The following is a 13,779-nucleotide window of genomic DNA, read 5'->3' as shown; positions in this document are numbered from 1 at the left end:
CGAGGCCGATTGTTTACCTCAACGCCACCACTGCTATCTTCTTCCGCAGTACTACTACAAAAGCATCCATCGGAGGGCATAAGTACTTGCTAAGCATTTGCAGGGTGAAAGGGCGGAGGTTGTTAATGAGCGGCATCTATTTGGTGCGTAATTATGTGTAATAACGAAGAGTGCTTGAGAATGTTTATCAGTCAATGAGCAAAACCTAGAAAATTGTGCTTCTTTCATTAGCAACAGCCTGGCAATAACAAAACATGACAATACAATAATCTTTTTGCGCCCAAAAGCCGCTTTCGTTTCGGATATAATACACTCTTCAGCAAAATTCTGATGCCACCGTTGCACTAAATTCGCCAATCTATGGTTGAACAGATAAGCTGTATCCTCCTTGTAGAAATTAGTAAAATTGCGTAACACTGCTCCAGATTAACTACTTTGGAATTTGGCTGCACTGTGCACCGGTTCTTCAGGAACACATCACCTTTGTTGCCGCCGTTTTAAATGACTTGGTTCGTTGAAGCCCACTTATAATATATACGATCGTCAACCTACATTAATTAAATATGTCCCAAAATTCGAAGCAAGTGGGTTAGTGAAAAGTAACTCCGTAGCGCGGGATTCTATGGTATGCTTTACCATATGGGCAAGTCATCATCGGTCCGGGGAAGTTCTTGCGCGTGTTTCTGTTTTCGTGCTAGCAGCACACGCATCGAGATGAGGATGATCGACGTGCAGAGGCCTGCGTGTTTTTAGAATTGAGCTTTCATGGGCACGAGGATAGCCGTGAGTGTCACGGGATCGAGGGTCGAGTTTATTTACGACGCAAATGGCAGTGCGTTGTAAACTCCACACATAAAGATGAGACATGTTCTGTACATACGGCATCTCACAAATGGTTCTTATAGCATACCGGAGACGTATTAGCGCAGACGTATACCGCTATATTCGCGTAGGGGTTACGCCTGACCGCACCAGTGCCGCTGCGCATGCGCTGGAGGCATCCGCCAAACCGGTATACCGCAGCTACCAACCAGTACCAACACGCCCAAATTTCTGCTTTACTAAACCGATATACGTCTCCACTTATACATCTCCGGTGTGCTGAAGACGTATGCCAGTTTAGCGGGCACGCACGCACAGTGGTCCCGCCTGCCCCATCCATGTCAGATCTTTTTAGCATACCGAAGAGGCATTAGCGGAGGCACACACCGAATTACCGGACGCCTCCTGCGCATGGTATCTCCTTCTCCTCCGAATACGTCTCTCAAGATTGCTGCTGGTAGGAAACAAATACGGGATGCGTGTTTCCAGGAAAAAAATAATTGTAGCGCCGGTTCATGACCCAGTCGCCTGTTATTGTTACTACCTGAAGGAGCATCTGCGTCACCTCACACTTTCAGACCATTAACGCGCTGTATGACTTATCTGACTGCGCAAAAATATCCTGTAAACGCATTCTACCGATAGTACTTACCTAACAGTCTTACCTTGCAGTGAAATCTAAGTGTGTGCTATACATGGTGATGATGAACTTGCTTGGACAATTTATTCTTGCTTTCTTTTGCATTTATGTAACGCTCATGCTGTTTACATTGTCCGCGGAACTCGTTCGGAGATGTACGAGCGTCCGCGTTGAAGAAGCGGCCGCGCAGTCCGTTCCCGAACGCGGATCTCGCACTTGCATGTTTGTTACAACCGAGTACAGAGTCCAGGGATGTTAGTTCTCTTCCAGTATACGCTATAGACATAATGCGCCTCGTAACTATCTTGACGGCCTCATTCGCGCTAGCCGAGCATTCGTTTTAAGTGGCCGCAACTGGAGTTGCTGCGTTTGCACTTTACCGTTCGTGTCAGTTCTCCAACACGGGTACCACACGCTCTGTCAGCTGTTTAACAAATATTCAAGACATTATATACGACGTGCGGCTTAGGGCAGGCTTGTGGCCCAAACAGTGGTCAGCTTAGGCAATCCCTTAGGCAGCGCAGGGTAAGGTTTAGGCTCGTCGGGTCCAATCAGCTCGTGCACACTGGCGGCGCGGGAAAACGGATCGCAGTATGCTAAATCTATTTCCCCTACCGGCAGGCATGCCTTTTTGAAGCGAAAGCTTTATTGGCCGCAAACTCGCGATTTCGCCGTGGCGGTACTCCATCGAGGCACGTGACGTCACAACGCGCGCCTCGCCGCAGCTGGTTACTGTGCTTCGCGCGCTCGCCGCGCCATCTGGCATGACATCACACCGCGCCGCTCGCCGCCGCCGCCGATTGGTAGGACGTGACACCGCGTTCCTCATCGTTGCGCTCGCCTCCGCTCGCTTCGACAGCTGCGTCGCATGCGTGTTAGGATGTCACAGGATTGAAAGAGAGAGCTGGCGTGCGCCGACACCACAGTGGAGGCGACAGTATGGACGGCGACAATTCTGGTAAGCTGGAGGAGGCCTGGAATCGGCAACGTATAGAGATGAAGAGGAAACGAACCGCCCAGGAAACAGACGAACAGTGCGCCGAACGAGTGGCTAAACGCCGCCGTTATATGCCGCCGCGAGGCAGGTCCGTTTAACGTCCGGTGTCTCGACCGCTAGCGGCAGCGACAGCAGCCGGAGGAGAGACCTCAGTCCTGCTTCACTGAAGACGGCCTGTGATGAACGATGGAATGTGATCAAGAGACTTCAGCGGCACGATCAAGAAACCGAAGAACAACGTGCCGTTAGACTAGAGAATAGGCGTACGAGTGACTCGACCCCTTCAATCGTTGGATAGCCTCGGTGCTGAAATCAAACATGGACCTACAGGTCACACTGGACGTTTATGCCTGTACTTGATACATTGTGGAATATATGAACAAGGCCAACCGGGGAGTTTCATACTTGCTTTCGCTACATACATCCTGGCATAGCCGAGCTAAGCCACTGCGATTTTTTTTACCGAGCCGGTGTGCGATGTCTCCGCAACGCAGTAGGCACTCTAGGATTGCAGACTGAAAACCTTTGTGTCAACAGAGATGTGTGGTTTCAAAGTAACGTGGCATACAGGCATGTAACAAAGAAAAAAATACATGGCAAATTGTTGCAGAGCAAAAAATTATCAATAGGACTGCAGGCAACAAGTAAACGCCACACAATAAAAATGACACGGTTACAATGCTGACTAACAATTAAACCACCAACTAGCTCAGAAACACATCCTTTTAAACAAATAGCGCTCCGGTTAAGTTGTCACTGGCGCAGAGAAAAACTATTGGGTTTCCTACACATTAAAACTTCTATTTTTCGGTTTGGTTTGACATCTTCACCAGGCGTGAGCATATGCAGTGAATTCTCACTTCAGCCAAGGCCGCATCAGCTAACTTTTCCAACAAACGAACCTGTGCACAATTCCCAGCCGAAATGTTATTCCATGCAAAGCAAATCCTTCTCTTTAGGTTTCAATTTTGCTTCTGTTTTTGGACCCCCTTTTTCATATTTAGATTGGCTTCCCATATGTGGACAAGGCAGCTGTCCGCTATCCCCACAGTGGTGTCCTCAAAGGAGATTGAGGAGCACGCGATCCTTCTCTGTAAGAAGCATTGGGAGTCCACCAGTAATAGAATGGAAGGCAGCCTAGAGATGGGCAAAACATGGCACCTGCTACGCTGCTGACCAGACCCCGACGGTTGCGAATCCACGCAGAGGCGCGACCTTCACAAAATCCAAACCAATACGATGGTTCAAAGGAAGAGGTGTTGAGGGAGATGCAAGAAAGATACATGGGGGGGGGGGGGCACAAGCGCGGAACTCCTCTCCGATTACACAGGGGCAGGCAACCCAAAGCTGGACGAGCCCATAAGCGAATCGGAAATGAAAGTGGAAATAGCCAAACTTAAGACCGAATCGGCTCCGGGTCTAGACGGAGTTAGCAATAGAGCGCTCCTTAACCTTACTGGACAAAAATTCGATCGCACCCCTCATCAACGTCATCAAAATCTTTCACCAACTTAAGTTGGCAATGCGGAACTACCAGCATGCGATGCGTTTATTCATTCGTCTTCATTGTGCACGTCAAAGCAGGCATTTTGGAAAATGCTTCCGCTCTGGCAACCGCTTCTTGGTGGTGATGCTGTGCCCGCGACTACTGCATGTAGTGTTTGATGTTGCTGCTTCCTATGGAAGCTCTTATACTGTCGTTAGGGGACGACGAAACAAATCCCGGCCCTGAGTTGGCACTAATCGCTCAAAAATTGAGACATATTGCTTCTTATTTCCAAGAAATAAAAGAATAACGTCTCGCATACATACAAAACAGGTGAGATGCCATAACATTTTGAGAAACTAAAGTCCAGTCTTGTCAAACTGAGATTTCTCGTATTAGTCGCGTAACAGGAACCATGAAAAAAAATAATGGTCTTGAGAACAGAAGACAGGGAGAACTTAATTGTTTATGGCCTACCAAAAGCAGAAGAAAAAAGCAAAACTCTGGAGCAGACGCGAAACAAAAATGTCACTCAATATACCCGAAAGATCGACCAATCTACATTGAACGTATTCACCAGTTAGGCAGGCCGCGAGCTAAAAAGAAAAGGCCGCCGTAATTTTTAATCTTCTTGATTTCCGTGACAAATCGACAGTACTGGAACAAGGTTCTAAACTTAAAGTTACGAAGTCTTAGGGTAGACTTCTCTCCAAAATTTTGAGAACTCTGGAAAAAGCCCTGGAAAAGTGGAAAACATCATCTAAAAAAGTCTCGCTTGCCTTCGACAAATTATTCATATACAGTCGCGCCTTTGTTTAGGATGACAAAGAAAACGACAAGGTTGAGCTGAAAGAAAAAACTAAGTGGAGGGGGAAACAAGCCAAAAAAATGAGTCATATTAAAACTGCGTGAAGAAGAAAGGAAAGCAAGAAGAAGCACGAACAGGAACACACAAAGCGATTTATGTGTTCCTGTTCATGCCACTTCTAGTTGTCCTGTCTTCTTCACGCCGTTTTAATATGACTGATCGAAAGAACCAACTAGCCCAAATTCATGCCTTACTTGAAAAAATGAGCCCGCCAACGACACGAGGAAGAACACGACCAAAGAGCTGATCATCATAAATGTAAGTGCAAGCAGCCTACTAAACAAAATAGAATCTTTAGAAAACCAATTGATTCATCGGGAACCTGATACAGTCGCCGCCACGGAAACTTGGCTTTCACCTGATATTTCAAGCCATGGCATCGTACCACTTAACTACTCAGTCATTCGGAAAGATGCAGGCTCCTGTGGCGGTGGTGTGGCTTTGTTGATAAAGAAAAGACTGCCGTTTGTTATATTCCGAGATGTGTCAGGCACTGAAAGCGTATTTTGCGAACAACTTTGCAGCAACACTACCCTCCTGTTGGTTGTTTGTATAGGAGCTCCTCTTCAGGAGATGAGTGCATTTCTGCATTCACGACTTCCTTCAGCGATATGCTTGGAAATCCAGAATCATCCTGATGGCGTACTTAAACATTCCAGACGTGGACTGCATAACTATGGAACGCACACAATCATCTTTCCGAGCTAATTTTGACCTAATACTGCCCTTTAATTTTATCGACGTGATCCTAGAACCGACGCGTGAACAAGGTTCAGCAAATAGCATCCTCGATCTTATATTAATCAGTGATCATTTTCCAGTACACCGAGCACAGCCAACATTATTGAGGGTATCTCTAATTACAACATACCGCTACGCTTGTTACCTCTGGACTGCTCGATAAAAGCGCGATGAAGGCCGTCGCAGTGGCTGAGTAGTTATGGCGCTCGGCTGCCGGCCCGAAAGACGCGGGTTCGATCGCGGCCGCGGCGGTCGAATTTCGATGGAGGCGAAATTCTAGAGGCCCGTGTACTGTGCGATGTCAGTGCACGCTAAAGAATCCCAGGTGGTCGAAATTTCCGGAGCCCTTCACTACGGTGTCCCTCACAGCCTGAGTTGCTTTGGGACGTTAAACCCATATAAACCAAACCAAACCAAACCAAAAGTGCGATGCAACATAACTACCGTACTGAACTTCGATAAGGCAGATGACGCCAGCATATTAACCTACCTGTCACGTGATTTGAAGCCTTAACTGAAATGGCCTCTAATCCTTCAATCGATATTAGAACAGTTTAGCTTTGCTTTAAGATTATTGTTCCGTAGTGTATAACTAATTATATATCATTAAAAAAAAACAAGCGACCACAGAAAACAGTCCATGGGTAACTAGGAATGTCATCCATGCGAAACGACATGTGAAAAGGATGCTTTAGTGTGTCAAAAAACATGGCTCATGTACTTCTAAAACTACGAAGCTAGCATGCGCAATCGCAAAATTTCCAGAGATAAGACAAGAGACCAAGGAACGCTAATTTCATGTAACGCTACCTAAATTTCAGGAAAAGAGCCAGCATAGATTTTGTAACTATTTCCGCCAAATTAAAAGTACATTATCGGACTTCTCTCCCGAAAAAAGACCTAACAATGGTAATGTGCACAATACCTTTTTTCACTAAAATTTCAGAAAAGATGATGGCAATCTCCCAGACTTTTATGGCAATCAAGCACCACTAATCGATCTTTTTATTATATCAGATGTAGGCATTTTCAATCTATTACTCACGCTTGACACTAAAAAATTATCCAGACCAGACGGCATTGCACACGACTTCCTGAAGCCACACGCATACCGGTGAAGCAGATACGTGGGCCTGATATGTCGTAAATCGCTCTTGTTATCATCGTTACCCGATGACTCGACGAAGGCAAAAGTAATATCTATACGCAAAACGGGAGATGCCACATTACGTTCCAATAACAGACCAATATCTCTCACCAGCATTCCTTTAAAGATGCTCGCGCATATCATCTTTAAGCACCTCACCTTTTATCGTCAGTCCAACACGGATTTACTCATCGGCTATCAACTATCAGACAGCTTACAGAGCTTGTGCATGATCTCGCATTTACCATAAATAACCGTAGCCAAACTGACATTACATTATTGGACCTCTGTAAAGGATATGGTCGCTCCTGCCACAGCAAATTGATAGCAAAATTACGAGGTTTCATCGGGATGAGGAGATTTTAGAATGGATCACAGATTGTTTATCAAACAGGACACAATTTGTACCCGTTCAGCACATGAAATCTGCGATAGTACCAGTCACATCACGCGTCCGCGTTGGGGCCTCTGTTGTTTTTAATTTTAATTAACGACATAACCAAGAATATTGATACTCACATCAAACTTTTTGCCAATGATTGCATTATCTATAAAATAATTAACAGCAATGAAGATCTTATTTCGCTCAGCAATTCACTAAAGAAGCTAACTGAATGGTGCAAAACAAGGCAAAAGACTAACACGACTGAATGAGATTGCATGACGGTAACACGAGAAAAGCGACATTATAACTTTCCGTAGTTTGTTAAAAGAAGAATACTGACGAAAGTTCGCCAACATAAGCACTTAGGCATCACACTAACTTCTGACCGCATATGGGACACACACAATGCTAACGGAACCTCGACAACATTACGCAAACTATTTTTCCTCCGAAGACGTGTTGAAAATAAACAAATAAAAACAAATGTTGGATCGAGGAAAACTCCCACCAGTAGAGGACCGCCCAGATCGTGCTCAGGCCCATCTCTCTAACTTCATGCGCCGGAAAAATAATGAAGCACGTAATTAATACGTAGCTCAATAACTACATACAAGACAATGACCTTTACCCCAACGGCGTGGTGGGACTCAGGCCTAAGCTCTCGACAAAGGACGTCATGCTTCAATTGAAGCATGAAATTCTACACGCGGGAACTAAGGAAACCCGAGCGATCCCCGGGCTCGACTTGGGGAAAGGTTTTTGAAGACGAAAAACTCAGAGTGGTCTTCGAAAACTTACAAGACCTAGGTGTAGGAGAAATGACCTACATCTATGTGAGAGACTTACTTTCGGGAAGAAAGACCGGAATCCAAACCGTAGAAAGCAAATCTGACGAAATTAAGCTAGGCAGGAAGGGAACACCACAGGGCTCAATGCTCTCAACCTTTCTTTTCAACGTAGGCATGGTCAAGCTCCCCGAGAAGCTTGAAGCTATACGTAACCTTAATCATAGTCTGTATACAGACGACATCATGCTGCGGATAGCTTAAGGCAGCTCTTCTTGCCTTTCAAAAAGAATTAAAACATTTTCTACTGAATTCATCCTAGTCTCTAATGGCTAATGCTTTGGTTTGTTTTTTTGTCTAAAAATAACATGTTTACTTGTTGTTTTCACTTGTGTCCACTGCCCAGTGCTATAATATGTTTACTGCTAAATAGCTGCGTTATTTTTTGCTGGCGTCTACATCATATGTATTAGCTCATAGTGGTCGGGACCTTTAAACAAATTTTGCTGGGTCCCTGAAGTTGTGTGTTTGTTTTTCATGATTCATGCTAAAAAATAAATGCCCAGGTCGAGAAGACCCTGCATATGGCATACAAATTGTAAAAGAATACGTAGAGCCTCGGGCCCTGAACTGTTCGCCGCAAAATTCAGGGCTGCTCCTTCTTGGAAAAAATATAAAGCGCACCCAAGACAACGGACAAGGAAGACAAAACAACACAAGCGTCTACTCGCAACTGGGCAAATGCCTTCAAGCAGGCGCATCAAGATAAATATTCATGCAGGCGCGTCAAGATCAAAAAATTCCTTTTCATGCAGCGGTCCGCAGCACACGAGAGATCATTCTTACGGATGTAATAGGCCTATGGAACCACTCTGGTAAGCTGATTAGTGGTCGAAACAAGATTTTGGTTTGATCAACACATCCTCTGGAAACCCAGCCAACCTTACTCTATTCACTTGCTAACAGAAGCTATCTTTCATTGCTATCTTTCATTGCTATTGAAGCTATCTTTCAATTAGCAAGGTGCTCAAAAAAGTTAGATTTCAATAGGTCACTTCCTACGGGTTCAGAAGAAGAGAAATAGAAGAAATGTGGCAGTTCTTTCATATGTTCGTCGGTTTTCTCATCAATAAAAAAATGTGGGTAACAGATATTGTGTTAATGTCCTTTTTTCTTCCCCTCAAAAAGTTAGTAGTGTTTGTGCGAAGGTTTCCGTCCACTTATCTTTGTCACGGATCTCTCCGGAGAACACTCGGGCCGAAAGGATGGACTAGGCGACGGGTGTAGCCACACAAACGCACGTTTATTACACCCTACGTGACACACACACACTAGAACACAAAACTAACAAAACTAACACAAAACACAAAGGCTATAAATACACACGACCCGGGCATACTGCTACCAGCGTCTACTATTAGCGTTCTACTATTAGCGGTCGGCGTTCGTACTCACGGTTCATTCGGTGTGGCTGCGGCGTTGTAAGGATTCAGTAGGCGACGTCGAGGCGGCATACGACGTGCTTGGGCTGGCGTCGCTGGCTGCGTCGTACAAGCTCCAGGTCCAAGCGCCCGTGGAGGTGATGCCGGTGTTGTTGGAGTAGGGGGGGGGGTCACCACCCGGATGGGTGGCAACAGCGCTGGAGATGCCCCTGGCCATAGTATGTGCTAGCGTCCTCCGTTGGCTCCCCGGAACGGGCTCAGGCACGGCAGGAAGTCCACGATGCGATGCCGTAGAACGCGAGCTCACCAGAGCAGTAGCTGGCGTCGCTCTCTTCCAGCCGATGTGTACCTGACCCACCGGAGCCTCCGCTTCTCTGCTCTCCCCTCCCCCCCCCCCCCCGTGGCTCGCTCTCACTCGCCCTTTTATAGCCTCGGTGTTAGCCCACGTAAGCCTTGTCGTCGTCTTCTTCTCTTCTCCACCAATCATCTCTCTCCACCTCACCGAATGCTTATTCCTCTTGTTTTTTCTTCTCTTAATCCACTTCGTCTTCTTCACACCTCTTTCCTTTGCAATTTAATTTACGTTCTTTAATATATGTGACACTCACGTGCAATTCTACGGATCACATTGAGACGCGAAGATATAGATGAAACAATCGCGTATACAGCTCTTCGCCACTGTAGACGGGAGTCTATAATGACGCCTAGGAAACGCGTGTGGTTGAAATGACGGATGCAAAAGTGACCGAGGTCTATTCTCAACCGCGCTTGACGTCTCCTTACACCTGGAAACAGAACAAAGCCAGATTTTTACACTGACAGAGACAATCCCACGCCTTGAAGGTAAGCTTGTGCCGAAAGTAGAGCCTGTCGAGCTATCAGGGCTAATCGCTTTTGTTGGTAGCCAGTAATCCAAATATAGATGTCGTCAGCATATATGGACATACGTGCTTGCCGGCTATTTTTTGTGACGAATCGGGAAGGCCGGCCATTACTACGTTAAATAACGTGGGGAAAAGAACACTTCCTTGAGGCACACCTCGTGATAGAACCCTTTCGGTGCTTAAGGTACTCCCTAACCGTACACGAACCGCGCGATCACTTATAAACGTGCAAATGAATCTTAACATATGGCCGTGTATGCCCACGACTTGCAAGCAGTTTAGAATTGAGCCCTGAAGCACGCTGTAGTAAGCTTTCGCATCGTCAAGAAAAATGGCTAAGGTGGAAAGGCCGAAAGCTCTCTGGTGTTCAATGTGACTGACCAAGTCTAAAACACTATCTTGGACAGTAAGACCTCGGTGGAATCCTGTCATACATGTTGGCAGTGCCTTGCTGTCCTCAAGCCACCGCGATAAGCGTTCATTTACCATCATCTCCATCAACTTAGCTACACAGGAGGTCAATGACACAGGTCGATACGAGGCAAGGTCTGTCATGTCTTTGCCAGGCTTCAGTACTGGAACGACATGGGCCACCTTCCATGACGGAGGAACATCGCCAGTCTCCGAAACTCGATTGATGAAGTTGAGGAGGTCCTTCCTGAGTACCAAGGGCAGATTATTCAGCATTTGATTGGTGATGCCATCGGGACCTGGTGCACACCGGCCCCGCAGGCCACTGAGCGTCGTCTGAAGCTCGCGAAGCGTGAACGGGACGTCCATGTTAGACGTGGAGGAAGCAGGCGTTGTATACATATCTATTCCAGAATTTGCACGTACGAGTGCGTCTGCAAATTCCTCTGCCAAGCACGCAATAGGTTTTTTCTTGCATATTGAGAAAGCTTCAAAAGGCTTCGAAGGGCGAGATTATTGGAAGCAAGGCTGCCAATAACTCGCCATATTCTCGTCATGGGTGCACAGTAAAATTAGTGCAGAATGATCTTATTGCAACCTGTAGAGCTTGTTCGTGTGCCGCCAAATGAAAGAATTCAGCCTATTGAAGGTCTTATTCAAGTCTCTGTCGTCCTTCTGCAGCATGAGTTGGAGCTCCGCCCTTCTCGCTGCGCAAAGGTTCCTGTGTTTTAAATTCGGGGCCGGAAAATGATCAGGTAACTTGACCGCCGTAATTGCTGCCAGCTTACTAGAAATAATTTTGTCAATAACATCACCAGAAACACGTCCTATGTGCTCTCTGTATATGTCCCAGTTGACCACATTGCTAATTTTAGGACCATGCATACGAAAGTCGGCAGCAAACACAAAATTCGAATAATGATCACTTCTCATGCGGTCGGGCGCTGTTGACCACCTCACGCGGACGTCAGGTGAATCCAGTGTCAGGTCTCTAGCTGCCGCTGAGGCTGGAGGCCGGAATAAAGTGGGGCTTCCGCCATTGGCAACACACAGGTCCAAACTGTCAATAACGTCTACGAGTTTGCGTCCAGAGGAATCCGTGTTCCTGTCACCCCAGACGGCATAATGGGCATTTAAATCACCGCAGATGGTTCGAGGAGCTGGGCAGCTGTCGCAGAGGTGCTGTAGAAACAAATCCAATGCTACCTTCTTCCGCGGGGACACGTACACGGATGCAATAGAAATGGTTCGAAATCCGAGCTGTATTCTGACAGCCGCTTCCTCAATAAAATCCGTGCAAAGATCGGCAACGCTTAGAGAAACATGTGGAATTTTCCTTCTTAAGTAAAGCGCGGCACTTCCTGCAGGAAATGACATTATGCTGCAGTTTTTATGAGCGACATATCTAGTCAAACATCTCCCGCTTGGCAGGCCAGCTTCTGACAGGGCCAATACTGGAACGCAAGCCTCTTTCAAGAATATTTTTAGTTCTGCTAACCGACTTAAAATCCCAGCGCAGTTCTCGTGCAATATAAACGGCACTTTTCGGTGCATATTAGATCCACAAGGTTTAGCCCTATCCATATTAGATCGCAAGGAAGTTCGTTGCGAAGGTGGTAATTAGGAACTAAGAAGAAAGCACCAGCTGTAGGAAGTTCTTCAGGTTACCAGGCGCCATCGCTGGAACATTGAGCGCAGGGCCCCAAAGAAAAGATGGTCAGAGATACATTGATTTTTGAGCTCCTTGTTTTGCGCAATGCACTCACAGCATCGACAAAAATGCCGACGGGGACACACTCTTGGCTGCAGTAGCCAGTTTTTTTTGTCACGTGCATATGACAGTGCCGCTTGCCGTCCAGTCTTGCTGTGATCCGGTCGCTCAGGAACATGGACACTTTTTGCTGCAGGTCGAACAACCGACTCGCATGCAATGGACCTTGGCGTCTTGCTGGACTCAAGTCTCTTATGGACATTGTTCGGTAACGCAACAACATCAGACTCCAACACTAGGAACTCGTCTAATCCTGGGACAGGCGTCTCACTCGGTTGGGTTTTGGGACCAGCAATAAAGAATATTCGACGGTGCAGAGCGCTCACACGAAAGGGACAGCCTCCGAAGCTCGCTGGATGATCACCACCGCAATTGACACAAGCAAAATCGGCCTTGCAGGTTTTAAACTGGTGGTCGCCTCCGCACCGCTTACAGCGTCGATCCTTTGTGCAAACTTTGGCCACGTGCCCAAAACATTGGCATCTAAAACACCGTGAAGGAGCTTCAGTGCAGTCGGCAACTGCGTGTTTTGTGAATCCAAGATCAATTTTTTCGGGGCACTCAGAGCTGCGAGCGAATGTCAACACGAAAGAGTTGGTAGGTTTCGCAGCCCATTCTTTTCCTGGAGACTCCACACGACGCACAAGTCGTTTCACGTGCAGAATACCTTGCGGTTTCAAATAATCAAGTAGGTAGCGTTCTGAATACCACTTTGGTACTCCCTTCATGTAGGAATGGGGCAACCGCACGCTAACTTTGATGCCAAAAATCCGAGAGCTCTGCAGGAACTTGTCGACCTGCTCTTCCGTCGAGACATCAAGCTGAAGACCCCCTGCGTGGTGGACCGACTACGAATCGCAGCTGATCCCAGCAGTAGTTGAATGGCCGCGAAAAGTAAGATGGGATTCCTCTCTATTAAATCAACCGTTTTCTCAGTGGGCTCAACCACTACCGGAACCCCGACCGTTCGTTGCTTGCGATGGCTCACCAACTTGAAGCCCTCGCTCTCTACGTCAGCCATATCGGCCACTGACTCGTCACCGTCCACCATCGATGACTCATCCCCACTGAATGATGAGGTCACGCTGGAAGGAGGGTCGTCTCCATGTTCTGGACGCTCCACAGCCTGGGAAGCCATGGCCGCCTCTTCCGAGCCAGCCTCCTTAGATTGGCGTGGTCCATTTAGGTTTGCCGGTGCCAGAGCAGCCGTACTCTTCTCATAGGGACAGTACTGCCTTGAAGATGCTGCCGTCCTCGAGTATTCAAATAAAACTAGGTAAATTAGGCAAATTTAGGCAAAGAAACAGAGCTGAGACGACAGCCTGTTGTTGTTGTTAGCCTATCAAAAGATGGCACATACCCACACTGAGGGATCGGCCAAGAATCGGGTGGCTATTCAC

Source organism: Amblyomma americanum, chromosome 9 (genome assembly GCF_052857255.1).
Source record: "Amblyomma americanum isolate KBUSLIRL-KWMA chromosome 9, ASM5285725v1, whole genome shotgun sequence".
Lineage (NCBI taxonomy): Eukaryota > Metazoa > Arthropoda > Arachnida > Ixodida > Ixodidae > Amblyomma > Amblyomma americanum.
Note: the sequence above shows the minus strand (reverse complement) of the source record.